At 48.4% G+C, this 20,938-nt stretch overlaps 11 non-coding genes across 11 annotated transcripts; all 11 read right to left on the bottom strand.

Annotated features, from left to right (window-relative positions):
- Window positions 1–6,198: 6,198 nt before the first annotated feature.
- Window positions 6,199–6,294, bottom strand: trnai-uau (transfer RNA isoleucine (anticodon UAU)). The gene is made up of 2 exons: window positions 6,257–6,294; window positions 6,199–6,234 (listed from the first exon to the last, which is right to left on the bottom strand). It is a non-coding gene; the product is annotated as a tRNA-Ile (tRNA).
- A 1,278-nt stretch (window positions 6,295–7,572) lies between these two features.
- trnai-uau (transfer RNA isoleucine (anticodon UAU)) lies at window positions 7,573–7,668 on the bottom strand. The gene is made up of 2 exons: window positions 7,631–7,668; window positions 7,573–7,608 (listed from the first exon to the last, which is right to left on the bottom strand). It is a non-coding gene; the product is annotated as a tRNA-Ile (tRNA).
- Window positions 7,669–8,946: 1,278 nt separating this feature from the next.
- Window positions 8,947–9,042, bottom strand: trnai-uau (transfer RNA isoleucine (anticodon UAU)). The gene is made up of 2 exons: window positions 9,005–9,042; window positions 8,947–8,982 (listed from the first exon to the last, which is right to left on the bottom strand). It is a non-coding gene; the product is annotated as a tRNA-Ile (tRNA).
- Window positions 9,043–10,320: 1,278 nt separating this feature from the next.
- trnai-uau (transfer RNA isoleucine (anticodon UAU)) lies at window positions 10,321–10,416 on the bottom strand. The gene is made up of 2 exons: window positions 10,379–10,416; window positions 10,321–10,356 (listed from the first exon to the last, which is right to left on the bottom strand). It is a non-coding gene; the product is annotated as a tRNA-Ile (tRNA).
- A 1,278-nt stretch (window positions 10,417–11,694) lies between these two features.
- trnai-uau (transfer RNA isoleucine (anticodon UAU)) lies at window positions 11,695–11,790 on the bottom strand. Its single transcript has 2 exons — window positions 11,753–11,790; window positions 11,695–11,730 (listed from the first exon to the last, which is right to left on the bottom strand). It is a non-coding gene; the product is annotated as a tRNA-Ile (tRNA).
- Window positions 11,791–13,068: 1,278 nt separating this feature from the next.
- Window positions 13,069–13,164, bottom strand: trnai-uau (transfer RNA isoleucine (anticodon UAU)). The gene is made up of 2 exons: window positions 13,127–13,164; window positions 13,069–13,104 (listed from the first exon to the last, which is right to left on the bottom strand). It is a non-coding gene; the product is annotated as a tRNA-Ile (tRNA).
- A 1,278-nt stretch (window positions 13,165–14,442) lies between these two features.
- Window positions 14,443–14,538, bottom strand: trnat-ugu (transfer RNA threonine (anticodon UGU)). Its single transcript has 2 exons — window positions 14,501–14,538; window positions 14,443–14,478 (listed from the first exon to the last, which is right to left on the bottom strand). It is a non-coding gene; the product is annotated as a tRNA-Thr (tRNA).
- A 1,278-nt stretch (window positions 14,539–15,816) lies between these two features.
- trnai-uau (transfer RNA isoleucine (anticodon UAU)) lies at window positions 15,817–15,912 on the bottom strand. The gene is made up of 2 exons: window positions 15,875–15,912; window positions 15,817–15,852 (listed from the first exon to the last, which is right to left on the bottom strand). It is a non-coding gene; the product is annotated as a tRNA-Ile (tRNA).
- Window positions 15,913–17,190: 1,278 nt separating this feature from the next.
- On the bottom strand, window positions 17,191–17,286 carry trnai-uau (transfer RNA isoleucine (anticodon UAU)). The gene is made up of 2 exons: window positions 17,249–17,286; window positions 17,191–17,226 (listed from the first exon to the last, which is right to left on the bottom strand). It is a non-coding gene; the product is annotated as a tRNA-Ile (tRNA).
- Window positions 17,287–18,564: 1,278 nt separating this feature from the next.
- trnai-uau (transfer RNA isoleucine (anticodon UAU)) lies at window positions 18,565–18,660 on the bottom strand. The gene is made up of 2 exons: window positions 18,623–18,660; window positions 18,565–18,600 (listed from the first exon to the last, which is right to left on the bottom strand). It is a non-coding gene; the product is annotated as a tRNA-Ile (tRNA).
- A 1,278-nt stretch (window positions 18,661–19,938) lies between these two features.
- Window positions 19,939–20,034, bottom strand: trnai-uau (transfer RNA isoleucine (anticodon UAU)). Its single transcript has 2 exons — window positions 19,997–20,034; window positions 19,939–19,974 (listed from the first exon to the last, which is right to left on the bottom strand). It is a non-coding gene; the product is annotated as a tRNA-Ile (tRNA).
- Between the last annotated feature and the right edge of the window lie 904 nt (window positions 20,035–20,938).

Genomic DNA, 20,938 nt, shown 5'->3' with positions numbered 1-20,938 from the left:
CAATCTCCCGCACTGGCCCGGTCTGGGACTCACTGCCCCACTGACCTTGTCTAGGACACATGCCCGCACTGGCCTGGTCTGGGACACACTTCCACACTGGCCTGGTCTGGGATACACTCCTGCACTGGCCTGTTCTGGGACTCTCTCCCACACTGGCCTGGATTGGGATACACTCCCACACTGGCCTTGGTCTGGGACTCACTCCCGCACTGGACTGGTCTGGGACTCACTCCCGCACTGGCCTGATCTGGAGCACACTGCCGTACTGGACTGGTCGGGGACTCACTTCCACACTGGCCTGGTCTGGGAGTAACTCCCGCACTGGCCTGGTCTGTGACTCACTCCCGCACTGGCCTGGTCTGGGATACACTCCCACATAGGCCTGGTCTGGGACTTAATCCCGCACTGGCCTGGTCTGTGAGTCACTCTCGCACTGGCCTGGTTTGGGGCACACTCCCATGCTGGCCTGCTCTGGGACACACACCTGCACTGGCCTGGTCTGGGACGCACACCTGCACTGGCCTGGTCTGGTAGTCACTTCCACACTGGCCTGGTCGGGGACTCACTACCGCACAGGTCTGGTCTGGGACTCACTCCCGCACTGGCCTGGTCTGAGACTCACTCCTGCACTGGCATCGTCTGGGACTCACTCCCGCGTTGCCCTGGCCTGGGACTCACTCCTGCTCTGGCCTGGTCTGGGACACACTCTGGCACAGGCCTGATCTGGGACTCACTCCTGCTCTGGCCTGGTCTGGGACACACTCTGGCACAGGCCTGGTCTGGGACAGACTCCCGCACTGGCCTGGTCTTGACTTACACCCGCGCAGGATTGATCTGGGACACACTCCCGCACTGGCCTGGTCTATGACTCAGACCCGCACAGGCCCCGTCTGGGTCTAACTCTGTACTGGAATGGTCCGGGTCTCGCTGCCACACTAGCCTGGTCTGGGACATACCTCTGCGCTGGCCTGGTCTCGGTTTTCAATTCCACACTGGCCTGGTCTGGGACTCACTCCCGCACTGGCCTGGTCTGTGACTCACTCCCGCACTGGCCTGGTCTGGGACACACTTCCGCACTGGCCTGGTCTGGGATACACTCCTGCATTGGCCTGATCTCGGACTCTCTCCCACACAGGCCTGGATTGGGATACACTCCCACACTGGCCTTGGTCTGGGATACACTCCTGCACTGGCCTGTTCTGGGACCCTCTCCCGCACTGGCCTGGCCTTGGACTCATTCATGCACTGGCCTGGCCTGGGACTCACTCCTGCAATGGCCTGGTCTGGGACTCACTCCTGCACTGACCTGGTCTGGGACACACTTCCACACTGGCCTGGTCTGGGATACACTCCTGCACTGGCCTGTTCTGGGACTCTCTCCCACACTGGCCTGGATTGGGATACACTCCCACACTGGCCTTGGTCTGGGACTCACTCCCGCACTGGACTGGTCTGGGAATCACTCCCGCACTGGCCTGATCTGGAGCACACTGCCGTTTAGGACTGGTCGGGGACTCACTTCCACACTGGCCTGGTCTGGGAGTAACTCCCGCACTGGCCTGGTCTGTGACTCACTCCCGCACTGGCCTGGTCTGGGATACACTCCCACATAGGCCTGGTCTGGGACTTAATCCCGCACTGGCCTGGTCTGTGAGTCACTCTCGCACTGGCCTGGTTTGGGGCACACTCCCATGCTGGCCTGCTCTGGGACACACACCTGCACTGGCCTGGTCTGGGACACACTCCTGCACTAGATTGGCCTGGGAAACACTCCCGCACTGGCCTGATCTGGGACACATTACAGCACTAACCTGGTCTGGAATGCTCTTTGCACTGGCCTGGTCTGGGACTCACCCCTCACTTGTCTGGTCTGGAACACACTCCCACACTGGCCTGGTCTGGGACACACTCCCACACTGGCCTGGTCTGTGATTCACTCCAGCACTGGCATGGACTGGGACTCACTCCTGCACTGGCTTGTTATGGGACTCACTCCTGCAATGGCCTAGTCTGGGACACACCCCTGCACTGGCCTGCTCTGGGACTCACCCCCGCACTGGCCTGGTCTGGGACACACTTCCACACTGGCCTGGTCTGGGATACACTCCTGCACTGGCCTGTTCTGGGACTCTCTCCCACACTGGCCTGGATTGGGATACACTCCCACACTGGCCTTGGTCTGGGACTCACTCCCGCACTGGACTGGTCTGGGACTCACTCCCGCACTGGCCTGATCTGGAGCACACTGCCGTACTGGACTGGTCGGGGACTCACTTCCACACTTGCCTGGTCTGGGAGTAACTCCCGCACTGGCCTGGTCTGTGACTCACTCCCGCACTGGCCTGGTCTGCGACTCACTCCTGCATCTGGCCTGGTCTGGGAATCCCTCCCGCACTGGCCTGGTCAGGGACTCACTCCGGCAGTGGCTTGGTCTGGGACAATCTCCCGCACTGGCCTGGTCTGGGACACACTCCCACACTGGCCTGGTCTGTGATTCACTCCTGCACTGGCATGGACTGGGACTCACTCCTGCACTGGCTTGTTATGGGACTCACTCCTGCAATGGCCTAGTCTGGGACACACCACTGCACTGGCCTGCTCTGGGACTCACCCCCGCACTGGCCTGGTCTGGGACTCACTCGGGAACTGGCCTGTTCTGGGACTCACTCCTGCACTGGCCTAGTCAGGGACTCACTCCTGCACTGGCCTGGACTGGGACTCACTCCTGCACTTGTCTGGTCTGGAACACACTCCCACACTGGCCTGGTCTGCGACACATTCCCTAATCGGTCTGGTCTGGAACTCATTCCTACACTGGCCTGGTCTGGGACACACCCCTACACTGGCCTGGTCTGGAACTCACTTCCGCACTGGCCTGAACTGGGACTCACTCCTGCACTGTCCTGGTCTGGGAATCTCTCCCGCACTGGCCTGGTCAGGGACTCACTCCTGCAGTGGCTTGGTCTGGGACAATCTCCCGCACTGGGCCGGTCTCGGACTCACTGCCCCACTGACCTTGTCTAGGACACATGCCCGCACTGGCCTGGTCTGGGACACACTTCCACAATGGCCTGGTCTGGGATACACTCCTGCACTGGCCTGTTCTGGGACTCTCTCCCACACTGGCCTGGATTGGGATACACTCCCACACTTGTCTTGGTCTGGGACTCACTCCCGCACTGGACTGGTCTGGGACTCACTCCCGCACTGGCCTGATCTGGAGCACACTGCCGTACTGGACTGGTCGGGGACTCACTTCCACACTGGCCTGGTTTGGGAGTAACTCCCGCACTGGCCTGGTCTGTGACTCACTCCCACACTGGCCTGGTCCGGGAATCTCTCCCGCACTGGCCTGGTCAGGGACTCACTCCTGCAGTGGCTTGGTCTGGGACAATCTCCCGCACTGGCCCGGTCTGGGACTCACTGCCCCACTGACCTTGTCTAGGACACATGCCCACACTGGCCTGGTCTAGGACTCACTCCCACACTGGCCTGGTCTGGGACTTACTCCCGCACTGTCCTGCTCGGGGACACGCTCCCGAACTGGCCTGGTCTGGGATTCACTCCCGCACTGTCCTACTCAGGGACTCACTCCAGCACTGGCCTGGTCTGGGACACACTCCCGCACTGTCCTGCTCGGAGACTCACTCCCACACTGGCCTGGTCTGGGACTCACTCCTGCAGTGTCCGACACTGGGACTCACTCCCACGCTGGCCTGGTGTGGGACGCACTCCTGTACTGGCCTTGTCTGGGACCCACTCCCACACAGTCCTACTCTGGGACTCACTCCCATACTGGTCTGGTCTGGGACCCACTCCCGTACTGACCTGGTCTGGGACACACTCCCGTACTGACCTGGTCTGGGACACATTCCCGCACTGGCCTAGTCTGGGACTCACTCCCGCACTGTCCTACTCTGGGACTCACTCCCGTACTGGCCTGGTCTGCGACCCACTCCCGTACTGACGTGATCTGGGACACACCCCTACACTGGCCTCGTGTAGGACTAACTCCCGCACTGGCCTGGTCTGGGATTCACTCCCACGCTGGCCTAGTCTGTGGCACACACCCGTACTGGTCTGGTCTGGGACTCACTTTTGCGCTGGCCTGATCTGGGACTCACTCTTGCACTGACCTGGTCTGGGACTCACACCCGCACTGGCCTGGTCTGTGACTCACTCTTGCACTGGCCTGGTCTGAGATTCAATCCCGCATTGGCCAGCTCTGGGACACACACTGCCCTGGCCTGGTCAGGGAGTAACTCCCGCATTGGTCTAGTCTGGGACTCACTCCCACACTGGCCAGGCCTGGGACAGACTCCTGTACTGGCCTAGTCTGTGACTCACTCCCGCACTGGCGTGGTCTGGGACGCACTCCTGTACTGGCCTTGTCTGGGACCCACTCCCACACAGTCCTACTCTGGGACTCACTCCCATCCTGGTCTGGTCTGGGACCCACTCCCGTACTGACCTGGTCTGGGACACACTCCCGTACTGATCTGGTCTGGGACACATTCCCGCACTGGCCTGGTCTGGGACTCACTCCCGCACTGTCCTACTCTGGGACTCACTCCCGTACTGGCCTGGTCTGCGACCCACTCCCGTACTGACGTGATCTGGGACACACCCCTACACTGGCCTCGTGTAGGACTAACCCCCGCACTGGCCTGGTCTGGGATTCACTCCCACGCTGGCCTAGTCTGTGGCACACACCCGTACTGGCCTGGTCTGGGACTCACTTTCACGCTGGCCTGATCTGGGACTCACTCTTGCACTGACCTGGTCTGGGACTCACACCCGCACTGGCCTGGTCTGTGACTCACTCTTGCACTGGCCTGGTCTGAGATTCAATCCCGCATTGGCCAGCTCTGGGACACACACTGCCCTGGCCTGGTCAGGGAGTAACTCCCGCATTGGTCTGGTCTGGGACTCACTCCCACACTGGCCTGGCCTGGGACAGACTCCTGTACTGGCCTAGTCTGTGACTCACTCCCGCACTGGCGTGGTCTGGGACGCACTCCTGCACTGGCCTGGTCTGCGAATCACTCCCGCACTGGCCTGGTCTGGGACTCACTCCCGCACTGGCCTGATCTGGGACACACCCCTGCACTGGCCTGGTCTGGGTCTCACTTCCACACTGGCCTGGTCTGGGACTCACTCCCGCACTGGCCTGGTCTGTGACACACTCCCGCATTGGCATGGTCTGAGACACACGCCCGCACTGGCCTGGTCTGTGAGTCACTCTCGCTCTGGCCTGGTCTGGGGCACACTCCCATGCTGGCCTGCTCTGGGACACACTCACAATCTGGCTTGGTCTGGGACGCACACCTGCACTGGCCTGGTCTGGTAGTCACTTCCACACTGGCCTGATCGGGGACTCAATACCGCACATGTCTGGTCTGGGACACACTCCTGCACTAGACTGGCCTGGGACACACTCCCACACTGGCCTGGTCTGGGGCACACTCCTGCACTGGCCTGGTCTGGGACACACCACTGCACTGGCCTAGACAGGGACTCACTCTGCACTGGCCTGGTCTGGGACACACCACTGCACTGGCCTGGTCGGTGTTTTCAATTCCACACTGACCTGGTCTGTGACTCACTCCCGCACTAGTCTGGTCTGTGACTCAATCCCGCACTAGCCTGGTCTGGGACTCATTCCTGCACTGGCCTGGTCTGGGACACACTTCCACACTGGCCTGGTCTGGGACTCACTCCCACACCGGTCTGGTCTGGGGCACACTCCCGCACTGGCTTGTTCCGGGACTCACTCCTGCAATGGCCTAGTCTGGGACATACTCTCGCACTGGCCTGGTCTGGGACTCAACCCCGCACTGGCCTGGTCTGGGACTCACTCCCGCATTTGTCTGGTCTGGAACACACTCCCGCACTGGCCTGGACTGAGGCACACTCCCACACTGGCCTCTTCAGGGACACATTCAGGGACCTGTGTGAGTTTGTAGCCAGTTGAATAAAGAAATACCAACTAAACATGGCTTGCCGGCAATTTAAATCAAGCAGGCCGCTGATTCGAAGCATTTTTGAGCTGAACAAGATCACCTGCTCATGTGCTTCCCCAGATATCTGTTCAGATTTCAAATATTTCCAGGATACGTGGATTGATTGCCGAGACATTTGTCAAAGCAGAGAAACTGGAAATTTCCACTAGACGCTTTGGCCATGAGCAGACAAAACTGCGCCAGGTGAGGCTCGAACTCACAACCTCGGCATTGCGCACGCCGAGACACTGACATATAAGTACCGCGCGCTGACCGATTGCGCCACTGGAGCTGCATAAAGACACAGCTCCCAATATCACGTGTTATACCTCCGCGGTTGACAAATTGAATGTGATGTAATATTTTCCGGTTGTATTCACATGTGGTTCCTCACTTATTTGAGGAATTTGCTTCATTACGCAATGCTAAACTGGATTGATATTGGAAAATGTATTTTCAATATTTTCTTCGATTGTTCTCTGAGCCATTGAGGTCTTTAGTCAGGAGAAACCTTATAATCTCATTCTCTGTTAGCCTCAATTACTGATCTTATCTTCGGCACCAAGTTCCAGAAGTTGATCTTGCTCTGAGTTTTGGCATCATACACAAATAGAAACATACCCTTCGGTCCAATCCGTCCATGCCGAGCAGATATCCTAATCTAACCTCGTCTGTATGCCAGCATTTGTCCTATATCCCTCTCAAACCTTCCGACATGAATGTGTTCAGAAAAGATTTACAAGGAGGTTGCCAGGTTAAAAAGACTTGAGCTAAAGTCCGAGGGTGAACAGTCTTGGGCTGTTTTCCCTCGATCATCGGAGGCTGAGTGGTGACCTTCAAACAACGTGTCTACGTGTGCCTCAAACCTCAAAGAATTATGTGCCTGCAACCCTCGGTTCCTCAGGAGGGAATTTAACAGTGAGAGAAAGCCACTTGCGGTGGTTGGGGAACAATGTCGAATTTCTTTGACTTCACGTGTGAAGAAGATTATTGAACACTTCAGATTGAGTATGAAAAAAGCTGAGAGTTTTGAAAAGTTAGACCCCCGTGAGTCTGAAGTGAACCATCTCCCGGAGACGCACTTCCTACTTTACCCTGGTGCCTTAAAGGTTTGATCACACTCAGATGATGCTAGGTCCATTTGGAACACTCTGATCTCCGCCCAAGAAACCCACAAACAAGGTTCTGTATTTTTGCATTTTGATCCTCTTCTTCTCAGCAGTTCTTTATTTGAATCAGACAAATGTTCCAAGCAAAGCCGAATATAACATTCATACGGTTCAATGAGATAAATCTAATTCCTTTTTGATTACTACATCGACCTGTGTGAGTTTGTAGCCAGTTGAATAAAGAAATACCAACTAAACATGGCTTGCCGGCAATTTAAATCAAGCAGGCCGCTGATTCGAAGCATTTTTGAGCTGAACAAGATCACCTGCTCATGTGCTTCCCCAGATATCTGTTCAGATTTCAAACATTTCCAGGATACGTTGATTGATTGCCGAGACATTTGTCAAAGCAGAGAAACTGGAAATTTCCAATAGACGCTTTGGCCATGAGCAGACAAAGCTGCTCCAGGTGAGACTCGAACTCACAACCTCGGCATTGCGCACGCCGAGACACTGACATATAAGTACCGCGCGCTGACCGATTGCGCCACTGGAGCTGCATAAAGACACGGCTCCCAATATCACGTGTTATACCTCCGCGGTTGACAAATTGAATGTGATGTAATATTTTCCGGTTGTATTCACATGTGGTTCCTCACTTATTTGAGGAATTTGCTTCATTACGCAATGCTAAACTGGACTGATATTGGAAAATGTATTTTCAATATTTTCTTCGATTGTTCTCTGAGCCATTGAGGTCTTTAGTCAGGAGAAACCTCATAATCTCATTCTCTGTTAGCCTCAATTACTGATCTTATCTTCGGCACCAAGTTCCAGAAGTTGATCTTGCTCTGAGTTTTGGCATCATACACAAATAGAAACATACCCTTCGGTCCAATCCGTCCATGCCGAGCAGATATCCTAATCTAACCTCGTCTGTATGCCAGCATTTGTCCTATATCCCTCTCAAACCTTCCGACATGAATGTGTTAAGAAAAGATTTACAAGGAGGTTGCCAGGTTAAAAAGACTTGAGCTAAAGTCCGAGGGTGAACAGTCTTGGGCTGTTTTCCCTCGATCATCGGAGGCTGAGTGGTGACCTTCAAACAACGTGTCTACGTGTGCCTCAAACCTCAAAGAATTATGTGCCTGCAACCCTCGGTTCCTCAGGAGGGAATTTAACAGTGAGAGAAAGCCACTTGCGGTGGTTGGGGAACAATTTCGAATGTCTTTGACTTCACGTGTGAAGAAGATTATTGAACACTTCAGATTGAGTATGAAAAAAGCTGAGAGTTTTGAAAAGTTAGACCCCCGTGAGTCTGAAGTGAACCATCTCCCGGAGACGCACTTCCTACTTTACCCTGGTGCCTTAAAGGTTTGATCACACTCAGATGATGCTAGGTCCATTTGGAACACTCTGATCTCCGCCCAAGAAACCCACAAACAAGGTTCTGTATTTTTGCATTTTGATCCTCTTCTTCTCAGCAGTTCTTTATTTGAATCAGACAAATGTTCCAAGCAAAGCCGAATATAACATTCATACGGTTCAATGAGATAAATCTAATTCCTTTTTGATTACTACATCGACCTGTGTGAGTTTGTAGCCAGTTGAATAAAGAAATACCAACTAAACATGGCTTGCCGGCAATTTAAATCAAGCAGGCCGCTGATTCGAAGCATTTTTGAGCTGAACAAGATCACCTGCTCATGTGCTTCCCCAGATATCTGTTCAGATTTCAAATATTTCCAGGATACGTTGATTGATTGCCGAGACATTTGTCAAAGCAGAGAAACTGGAAATTTCCAATAGACGCTTTGGCCATGAGCAGACAAAACTGCTCCAGGTGAGGCTCGAACTCACAACCTCGGCATTGCGCACGCCGAGACACTGACATATAAGTACCGCGCGCTGACCGATTGCGCCACTGGAGCTGCATAAAGACACGGCTCCCAATATCACGTGTTATACCTCCGCGGTTGACAAATTGAATGTGATGTAATATTTTCCGGTTGTATTCACATGTGGTTCCTCACTTATTTGAGGAATTTGCTTCATTACGCAATGCTAAACTGGATTGATATTGGAAAATGTATTTTCAATATTTTCTTCGATTGTTCTCTGAGCCATTGAGGTCTTTAGTCAGGAGAAACCTTATAATCTCATTCTCTGTTAGCCTCAATTACTGATCTTATCTTCGGCACCAAGTTCCAGAAGTTGATCTTGCTCTGAGTTTTGGCATCATACACAAATAGAAACATACCCTTCGGTCCAATCCGTCCATGCCGAGCAGATATCCTAATCTAACCTCGTCTGTATGCCAGCATTTGTCCTATATCCCTCTCAAACCTTCCGACATGAATGTGTTCGGAAAAGATTTACAAGGAGGTTGCCAGGTTAAAAAGACTTGAGCTAAAGTCCGAGGGTGAACAGTCTTGGACTGTTTTCCCTCGATCATCGGAGGCTGAGTGGTGACCTTCAAACAACGTGTCTACGTGTGCCTCAAACCTCAAAGAATTATGTGCCTGCAACCCTCGGTTCCTCAGGAGGGAATTTAACAGTGAGAGAAAGCCACTTGCGGTGGTTGGGGAACAATTTCGAATTTCTTTGACTTCACGTGTGAAGAAGATTATTGAACACTTCAGATTGAGTATGAAAAAAGCTGAGAGTTTTGAAAAGTTAGACCCCCGTGAGTCTGAAGTGAACCATCTCCCGGAGACGCACTTCCTACTTTACCCTGGTGCCTTAAAGGTTTGATCACACTCAGATGATGCTAGGTCCATTTGGAACCCTCTGATCTCCGCCCAAGAAACCCACAAACAAGGTTCTGTATTTTTGCATTTTGATCCTCTTCTTCTCAGCAGTTCTTTATTTGAATCAGACAAATGTTCCAAGCAAAGCCGAATATAACATTCATACGGTTCAATGAGATAAATCTAATTCCTTTTTGATTACTACATCGACCTGTGTGAGTTTGTAGCCAGTTGAATAAAGAAATACCAACTAAACATGGCTTGCCGGCAATTTAAATCAAGCAGGCCGCTGATTCGAAGCATTTTTGAGCTGAACAAGATCACCTGCTCATGTGCTTCCCCAGATATCTGTTCAGATTTCAAATATTTCCAGGATACGTTGATTGATTGCCGAGACATTTGTCAAAGCAGAGAAACTGGAAATTTCCAATAGACGCTTTGGCCATGAGCAGACAAAACTGCTCCAGGTGAGGCTCGAACTCACAACCTCGGCATTGCGCACGCCGAGACACTGACATATAAGTACCGCGCGCTGACCGATTGCGCCACTGGAGCTGCACAAAGACACGGCTCCCAATATCACGTGTTATACCTCCGCGGTTGACAAATTGAATGTGATGTAATATTTTCCGGTTGTATTCACATGTGGTTCCTCACTTATTTGAGGAATTTGCTTCATTACGCAATGCTAAACTGGATTGATATTGGAAAATGTATTTTCAATATTTTCTTCGATTGTTCTCTGAGCCATTGAGGTCTTTAGTCAGGAGAAACCTTATAATCTCATTCTCTGTTAGCCTCAATTACTGATCTTATCTTCGGCACCAAGTTCCAGAAGTTGATCTTGCTCTGAGTTTTGGCATCATACACAAATAGAAACATACCCTTCGGTCCAATCCGTCCATGCCGAGCAGATATCCTAATCTAACCTCGTCTGTATGCCAGCATTTGTCCTATATCCCTCTCAAACCTTCCGACATGAATGTGTTCGGAAAAGATTTACAAGGAGGTTGCCAGGTTAAAAAGACTTGAGCTAAAGTCCGAGGGTGAACAGTCTTGGACTGTTTTCCCTCGATCATCGGAGGCTGAGTGGTGACCTTCAAACAACGTGTCTACGTGTGCCTCAAACCTCAAAGAATTATGTGCCTGCAACCCTCGGTTCCTCAGGAGGGAATTTAACAGTGAGAGAAAGCCACTTGCGGTGGTTGGGGAACAATTTCGAATTTCTTTGACTTCACGTGTGAAGAAGATTATTGAACACTTCAGATTGAGTATGAAAAAAGCTGAGAGTTTTGAAAAGTTAGACCCCCGTGAGTCTGAAGTGAACCATCTCCCGGAGACGCACTTCCTACTTTACCCTGGTGCCTTAAAGGTTTGATCACACTCAGATGATGCTAGGTCCATTTGGAACCCTCTGATCTCCGCCCAAGAAACCCACAAACAAGGTTCTGTATTTTTGCATTTTGATCCTCTTCTTCTCAGCAGTTCTTTATTTGAATCAGACAAATGTTCCAAGCAAAGCCGAATATAACATTCATACGGTTCAATGAGATAAATCTAATTCCTTTTTGATTACTACATCGACCTGTGTGAGTTTGTAGCCAGTTGAATAAAGAAATACCAACTAAACATGGCTTGCCGGCAATTTAAATCAAGCAGGCCGCTGATTCGAAGCATTTTTGAGCTGAACAAGATCACCTGCTCATGTGCTTCCCCAGATATCTGTTCAGATTTCAAATATTTCCCGGATACGTTGGTTGATTGCCGAGACATTTGTCAAAGCAGAGAAACTGGAAATTTCCAATAGACGCTTTGGCCATGAGCAGACAAAACTGCTCCAGGTGAGGCTCGAACTCACAACCTCGGCATTGCGCACGCCGAGACACTGACATATAAGTACCGCGCGCTGACCGATTGCGCCACTGGAGCTGCACAAAGACACGGCTCCCAATATCACGTGTTATACCTCCGCGGTTGACAAATTGAATGTGATGTAATATTTTCCGGTTGTATTCACATGTGGTTCCTCACTTATTTGAGGAATTTGCTTCATTACGCAATGCTAAACTGGATTGATATTGGAAAATGTATTTTCAATATTTTCTTCGATTGTTCTCTGAGCCATTGAGGTCTTTAGTCAGGAGAAACCTTATAATCTCATTCTCTGTTAGCCTCAATTACTGATCTTATCTTCGGCACCAAGTTCCAGAAGTTGATCTTGCTCTGAGTTTTGGCATCATACACAAATAGAAACATACCCTTCGGTCCAATCCGTCCATGCCGAGCAGATATCCGAATCTAACCTCGTCTGTATGCCAGCATTTGTCCTATATCCCTCTCAAACCTTCCGACATGAATGTGTTCAGAAAAGATTTACAAGGAGGTTGCCAGGTTAAAAAGACTTGAGCTAAAGTCCGAGGGTGAACAGTCTTGGGCTGTTTTCCCTCGATCATCGGAGGCTGAGTGGTGACCTTCAAACAACGTGTCTACGTGTGCCTCAAACCTCAAAGAATTATGTGCCTGCAACCCTCGGTTCCTCAGGAGGGAATTTAACAGTGAGAGAAAGCCACTTGCGGTGGTTGGGGAACAATTTCGAATTTCTTTGACTTCACGTGTGAAGAAGATTATTGAACACTTCAGATTGAGTATGAAAAAAGCTGAGAGTTTTGAAAAGTTAGACCCCCGTGAGTCTGAAGTGAACCATCTCCCGGAGACGCACTTCCTACTTTACCCTGGTGCCTTAAAGGTTTGATCACACTCAGATGATGCTAGGTCCATTTGGAACCCTCTGATCTCCGCCCAAGAAACCCACAAACAAGGTTCTGTATTTTTGCACTTTGATCCTCTTCTTCTCAGCAGTTCTTTATTTGAATCAGACAAATGTTCCAAGCAAAGCCGAATATAACATACATACGGTTCAATGAGATAAATCTAATTCCTTTTTGATTACTACATCGACCTGTGTGAGTTTGTAGCCAGTTGAATAAAGAAATACCAACTAAACATGGCTTGCCGGCAATTTAAATCAAGCAGGCCGCTGATTCGAAGCATTTTTGAGCTGAACAAGATCACCTGCTCATGTGCTTCCCCAGATATCTGTTCTGATTTCAAATATTTCCAGGATACGTTGATTGATTGCCGAGACATTTGTCAAAGCAGAGAAACTGGAAATTTCCAATAGACGCTTTGGCCATGAGCAGACAAAACTGCTCCAGGTGAGGCTCGAACTCACAACCTCGGCATTGCGCACGCCGAGACACTGACATATAAGTACCGCGCGCTGACCGATTGCGCCACTGGAGCTGCATAAAGACACGGCTCCCAATATCACGTGTTATACCTCCGCGGTTGACAAATTGAATGTGATGTAATATTTTCCGGTTGTATTCACATGTGGTTCCTCACTTATTTGAGGAATTTGCTTCATTACGCAATGCTAAACTGGATTGATATTGGAAAATGTATTTTCAATATTTTCTTCGATTGTTCTCTGAGCCATTGAGGTCTTTAGTCAGGAGAAACCTTATAATCTCATTCTCTGTTAGCCTCAATTACTGATCTTATCTTCGGCACCAAGTTCCAGAAGTTGATCTTGCTCTGAGTTTTGGCATCATACACAAATAGAAACATACCCTTCGGTCCAATCCGTCCATGCCGAGCAGATATCCTAATCTAACCTCGTCTGTATGCCAGCATTTGTCCTATATCCCTCTCAAACCTTCCGACATGAATGTGTTCGGAAAAGATTTACAAGGAGGTTGCCAGGTTAAAAAGACTTGAGCTAAAGTCCGAGGGTGAACAGTCTTGGGCTGTTTTCCCTCGATCATCGGAGGCTGAGTGGTGACCTTCAAACAACGTGTCTACGTGTGCCTCAAACCTCAAAGAATTATGTGCCTGCAACCCTCGGTTCCTCAGGAGGGAATTTAACAGTGAGAGAAAGCCACTTGCGGTGGTTGGGGAACAATTGCGAATTTCTTTGACTTCACGTGTGAAGAAGATTATTGAACACTTCAGATTGAGTATGAAAAAAGCTGAGAGTTTTGAAAAGTTAGACCCCCGTGAGTCTGAAGTGAACCATCTCCCGGAGACGCACTTCCTACTTTACCCTGGTGCCTTAAAGGTTTGATCACACTCAGATGATGCTAGGTCCATTTGGAACCCTCTGATCTCCGCCCAAGAAACCCACAAACAAGGTTCTGTATTTTTGCATTTTGATCCTCTTCTTCTCAGCAGTTCTTTATTTGAATCAGACAAATGTTCCAAGCAAAGCCGAATATAACATTCATACGGTTCAATGAGATAAATCTAATTCCTTTTTGATTACTACATCGACCTGTGTGAGTTTGTAGCCAGTTGAATAAAGAAATACCAACTAAACATGGCTTGCCGGCAATTTAAATCAAGCAGGCCGCTGATTCGAAGCATTTTTGAGCTGAACAAGATCACCTGCTCATGTGCTTCCCCAGATATCTGTTCAGATTTCAAATATTTCCAGGATACGTTGATTGATTGCCGAGACATTTGTCAAAGCAGAGAAACTGGAAATTTCCAATAGACGCTTTGGCCATGAGCAGACAAAACTGCTCCAGGTGAGGCTCGAACTCACAACCTCGGCATTGCGCACGCCGAGACACTGACATACAAGTACCGCGCGCTGACCGATTGCGCCACTGGAGCTGCACAAAGACACGGCTCCCAATATCACGTGTTATACCTCCGCGGTTGACAAATTGAATGTGATGTAATATTTTCCGGTTGTATTCACATGTGGTTCCTCACTTATTTGAGGAATTTGCTTCATTACGCAATGCTAAACTGGATTGATATTGGAAAATGTATTTTCAATATTTTCTTCGATTGTTCTCTGAGCCATTGAGGTCTTTAGTCAGGAGAAACCTTATAATCTCATTCTCTGTTAGCCTCAATTACTGATCTTATCTTCGGCACCAAGTTCCAGAAGTTGATCTTGCTCTGAGTTTTGGCATCATACACAAATAGAAACATACCCTTCGGTCCAATCCGTCCATGCCGAGCAGATATCCTAATCTAACCTCGTCTGTATGCCAGCATTTGTCCTATATCCCTCTCAAACCTTCCGACATGAATGTGTTCGGAAAAGATTTACAAGGAGGTTGCCAGGTTAAAAAGACTTGAGCTAAAGTCCGAGGGTGAACAGTCTTGGACTGTTTTCCCTCGATCATCGGAGGCTGAGTGGTGACCTTCAAACAACGTGTCTACGTGTGCCTCAAACCTCAAAGAATTATGTGCCTGCAACCCTCGGTTCCTCAGGAGGGAATTTAACAGTGAGAGAAAGCCACTTGCGGTGGTTGGGGAACAATTTCGAATTTCTTTGACTTCACGTGTGAAGAAGATTATTGAACACTTCAGATTGAGTATGAAAAAAGCTGAGAGTTTTGAAAAGTTAGACCCCCGTGAGTCTGAAGTGAACCATCTCCCGGAGACGCACTTCCTACTTTACCCTGGTGCCTTAAAGGTTTGATCACACTCAGATGATGCTAGGTCCATTTGGAACACTCTGATCTCCGCCCAAGAAACCCACAAACAAGGTTCTGTATTTTTGCATTTTGATCCTCTTCTTCTCAGCAGTTCTTTATTTGAATCAGACAAATGTTCCAAGCAAAGCCGAATATAACATTCATACGGTTCAATGAGATAAATCTAATTCCTTTTTGATTACTACATCGACCTGTGTGAGTTTGTAGCCAGTTGAATAAAGAAATACCAACTAAACATGGCTTGCCGGCAATTTAAATCAAGCAGGCCGCTGATTCGAAGCATTTTTGAGCTGAACAAGATCACCTGCTCATGTGCTTCCCCAGATATCTGTTCAGATTTCAAATATTTCCCGGATACGTTGGTTGATTGCCGAGACATTTGTCAAAGCAGAGAAACTGGAAATTTCCAATAGACGCTTTGGCCATGAGCAGACAAAACTGCTCCAGGTGAGGCTCGAACTCACAACCTCGGCATTGCGCACGCCGAGACACTGACATATAAGTACCGCGCGCTGACCGATTGCGCCACTGGAGCTGCACAAAGACACGGCTCCCAATATCACGTGTTATACCTCCGCGGTTGACAAATTGAATGTGATGTAATATTTTCCGGTTGTATTCACATGTGGTTCCTCACTTATTTGAGGAATTTGCTTCATTACGCAATGCTAAACTGGATTGATATTGGAAAATGTATTTTCAATATTTTCTTCGATTGTTCTCTGAGCCATTGAGGTCTTTAGTCAGGAGAAACCTTATAATCTCATTCTCTGTTAGCCTCAATTACTGATCTTATCTTCGGCACCAAGTTCCAGAAGTTGATCTTGCTCTGAGTTTTGGCATCATACACAAATAGAAACATACCCTTCGGTCCAATCCGTCCATGCCGAGCAGATATCCTAATCTAACCTCGTCTGTATGCCAGCATTTCTCCGATATCCCTCTCAAACCTTCCGACATGAATGTGTTCGGAAAAGATTTACAAGGAGGTTGCCAGGTTAAAAAGACTTGAGCTAAAGTCCGAGGGTGAACAGTCTTGGGCTGTTTTCCCTCGATCATCGGAGGCTGAGTGGTGACCTTCAAACAACGTGTCTACGTGTGCCTCAAACCTCAAAGAATTATGTGCCTGCAACCCTCGGTTCCTCAGGAGGGAATTTAACAGTGAGAGAAAGCCACTTGCGGTGGTTGGGGAACAATTTCGAATTTCTTTGACTTCACGTGTGAAGAAGATTATTGAACACTTCAGATTGAGTATGAAAAAAGCTGAGAGTTTTGAAAAGTTAGACCCCCGTGAGTCTGAAGTGAACCATCTCCCGGAGACGCACTTCCTACTTTACCCTGGTGCCTTAAAGGTTTGATCACACTCAGATGATGCTAGGTCCATTTGGAACACTCTCATCTCCGCCCAAGAAACCCACAAACAAGGTTCTGTATTTTTGCATTTTGATCCTCTTCTTCTCAGCAGTTCTTTATTTGAATCAGACAAATGTTCCAAGCAAAGCCGAATATAACATTCATACGGTTCAATGAGATAAATCTAATTCCTTTTTGATTACTACATCGACCTGTGTGAGTTTGTAGCCAGTTGAATAAAGAAATACCAACTAAACATGGCTTGCCGGCAATTTAAATCAAGCAGGCCGCTGATTCGAAGCATTTTTGAGCTGAACAAGATCACCTGCTCATGTGCTTCCCCAGATATCTGTTCAGATTTCAAATATTTCCAGGATACGTTGATTGATTGCCGAGACATTTGTCAAAGCAGAGAAACTGGAAATTTCCAATAGACGCTTTGGCCATGAGCAGACAAAACTGCTCCAGGTGAGGCTCGAACTCACAACCTCGGCATTGCGCACGCCGAGACACTGACATATAAGTACCGCGCGCTGACCGATTGCGCCACTGGAGCTGCATAAAGACACGGCTCCCAATATCACGTGTTATACCTCCGCGGTTGACAAATTGAATGTGATGTAATATTTTCCGGTTGTATTCACATGTGGTTCCTCACTTATTTGAGGAATTTGCTTCATTACGCAATGCTAAACTGGATTGATATTGGAAAATGTATTTTCAATATTTTCTTCGATTGTTCTCTGAGCCATTGAGGTCTTTAGTCAGGAGAAACCTTATAATCTCATTCTCTGTTAGCCTCAATTACTGATCTTATCTTCGGCACCAAGTTCCAGAAGTTGATCTTGCTCTGAGTTTTGGCATCATACACAAATAGAAACATACCCTTCGGTCCAATCCGTCCATGCCGAGCAGATATCCTAATCTAACCTCGTCTGTATGCCAGCATTTGTCCTATATCCCTCTCAAACCTTCCGACATGAATGTGTTCGGAAAAGATTTACAAGGAGGTTGCCAGGTTAAAAAGACTTGAGCTAAAGTCCGAGGGTGAACAGTCTTGGGCTGTTTTCCCTCGATCATCGGAGGCTGAGTGGTGACCTTCAAACAACGTGTCTACGTGTGCCTCAAACCTCAAAGAATTATGTGCCTGCAACCCTCGGTTCCTCAGGAGGGAATTTAACAGTGAGAGAAAGCCACTTGCGGTGGTTGGGGAACAATTGCGAATTTCTTTGACTTCACGTGTGAAGAAGATTATTGAACACTTCAGATTGAGTATGAAAAAAGCTGAGAGTTTTGAAAAGTTAGACCCCCGTGAGTCTGAAGTGAACCATCTCCCGGAGACGCACTTCCTACTTTACCCTGGTGCCTTAAAGGTTTGATCACACTCAGATGATGCTAGGTCCATTTGGAACCCTCTGATCTCCGCCCAAGAAACCCACAAACAAGGTTCTGTATTTTTGCATTTTGATCCTCTTCTTCTCAGCAGTTCTTTATTTGAATCAGACAAATGTTCCAAGCAAAGCCGAATATAACATTCATACGGTTCAATGAGATAAATCTAATTCCTTTTTGATTACTACATCGACCTGTGTGAGTTTGTAGCCAGTTGAATAAAGAAATACCAACTAAACATGGCTTGCCGGCAATTTAAATCAAGCAGGCCGCTGATTCGAAGCATTTTTGAGCTGAACAAGATCACCTGCTCATGTGCTTCCCCAGATATCTGTTCAGATTTCAAATATTTCCAGGATACGTTGATTGATTGCCGAGACATTTGTCAAAGCAGAGAAACTGGAAATTTCCAATAGACGCTTTGGCCATGAGCAGACAAAACTGCTCCAGGTGAGGCTCGAACTCACAACCTCGGCATTGCGCACGCCGAGACACTGACATATAAGTACCGCGCGCTGACCGATTGCGCCATTGGAGCTGCATAAAGACACGGCTCCCAATATCACGTGTTATACCTCCGCGGTTGACAAATTGAATGTGATGTAATATTTTCCGGTTGTATTCACATGTGGTTCCTCACTTATTTGAGGAATTTGCTTCATTACGCAATGCTAAACTGGATTGATATTGGAAAATGTATTTTCAATATTTTCTTCGATTGTTCTCTGAGCCATTGAGGTCTTTAGTCAGGAGAAACCTTATAATCTCATTCTCTGTTAGCCTCAATTACTGATCTTATCTTCGGCACCAAGTTCCAGAAGTTGATCTTGCTCTGAGTTTTGGCATCATACACAAATAGAAACATACCCTTCGGTCCAATCCGTCCATGCCGAGCAGATATCCGAATCTAACCTCGTCTGTATGCCAGCATTTGTCCTATATCCCTCTCAAACCTTCCGACATGAATGTGTTCAGAAAAGATTTACAAGGAGGTTGCCAGGTTAAAAAGACTTGAGCTAAAGTCCGAGGGTGAACAGTCTTGGGCTGTTTTCCCTCGATCATCGGAGGCTGAGTGGTGACCTTCAAACAACGTGTCTACGTGTGCCTCAAACCTCAAAGAATTATGTGCCTGCAACCCTCGGTTCCTCAGGAGGGAATTTAACAGTGAGAGAAAGCCACTTGCGGTGGTTGGGGAACAATTTCGAATTTCTTTGACTTCACGTGTGAAGAAGATTATTGAACACTTCAGATTGAGTATGAAAAAAGCTGAGAGTTTTGAAAAGTTAGACCCCCGTGAGTCTGAAGTGAACCATCTCCCGGAGACGCACTTCCTACTTTACCCTGGTGCCTTAAAGGTTTGATCACACTCAGATGATGCTAGGTCCATTTGGAACCCTCTGATCTCCGCCCAAGAAACCCACAAACAAGGTTCTGTATTTTTGCACTTTGATCCTCTTCTTCTCAGCAGTTCTTTATTTGAATCAGACAAATGTTCCAAGCAAAGCCGAATATAACATACATACGGTTCAATGAGATAAATCTAATTCCTTTTTGATTACTACATCGACCTGTGTGAGTTTGTAGCCAGTTGAATAAAGAAATACCAACTAAACATGGCTTGCCGGCAATTTAAATCAAGCAGGCCGCTGATTCGAAGCATTTTTGAGCTGAACAAGATCACCTGCTCATGTGCTTCCCCAGATATCTGTTCAGATTTCAAATATTTCCAGGATACGTTGATTGATTGCCGAGACATTTGTCAAAGCAGAGAAACTGGAAATTTCCAATAGACGCTTTGGCCATGAGCAGACAAAACAGCTCCAGGTGAGGCTCGAACTCACAACCTCGGCATTGCGCACGCCGAGACACTGACATATAAGTACCGCGCGCTGACCGATTGCGCCACTGGAGCTGCATAAAGACACGGCTCCCAATATCACGTGTTATACCTCCGCGGTTGACAAATTGAATGTGATGTAATATTTTCCGGTTGTATTCACATGTGGTTCCTCACTTATTTGAGGAATTTGCTTCATTACGCAATGCTAAACTGGATTGATATTGGAAAATGTATTTTCAATATTTTCTTCGATTGTTCTCTGAGCCATTGAGGTCTTTAGTCAGGAGAAACCTTATAATCTCATTCTCTGTTAGCCTCAATTACTGATCTTATCTTCGGCACCAAGTTCCAGAAGTTGATCTTGCTCTGAGTTTTGGCATCATACACAAATAGAAACATACCCTTCGGTCCAATCCGTCCATGCCGAGCAGATATCCTAATCTAACCTCGTCTGTATGCCAGCATTTGTCCTATATCCCTCTCAAACCTTCCGACATGAATGTGTTCGGAAAAGATTTACAAGGAGGTTGCCAGGTTAAAAAGACTTGAGCTAAAGTCCGAGGGTGAACAGTCTTGGGCTGTTTTCCCTCGATCATCGGAGGCTGAGTGGTGACCTTCAAACAACGTGTCTACGTGTGCCTCAAACCTCAAAGAATTATGTGCCTGCAACCCTCGGTTCCTCAGGAGGGAATTTAACAGTGAGAGAAAGCCACTTGCGGTGGTTGGGGAACAATTGCGAATTTCTTTGACTTCACGTGTGAAGAAGATTATTGAACACTTCAGATTGAGTATGAAAAAAGCTGAGAGTTTTGAAAAGTTAGACCCCCGTGAGTCTGAAGTGAACCATCTCCCGGAGACGCACTTCCTACTTTACCCTTGTGCCTTAAAGGTTTGATCACACTCAGATGATGCTAGGTCCATTTGGAACTCTCTGATCTCCGCCCAAGAAACCCACAAACAAGGTTCTGTATTTTTG

The sequence above is a fragment of the Chiloscyllium plagiosum genome, unplaced genomic scaffold (genome assembly GCF_037043375.1).
Source record: "Chiloscyllium plagiosum isolate Xiang-an unplaced genomic scaffold, Cpla_swu_hap1 HiC_scaffold_21, whole genome shotgun sequence".
NCBI lineage: Eukaryota > Metazoa > Chordata > Chondrichthyes > Orectolobiformes > Hemiscylliidae > Chiloscyllium > Chiloscyllium plagiosum.
The sequence above is the reverse complement of the archived record's forward strand: the minus strand, read 5'-3'. Positions and strand labels throughout refer to the sequence as shown.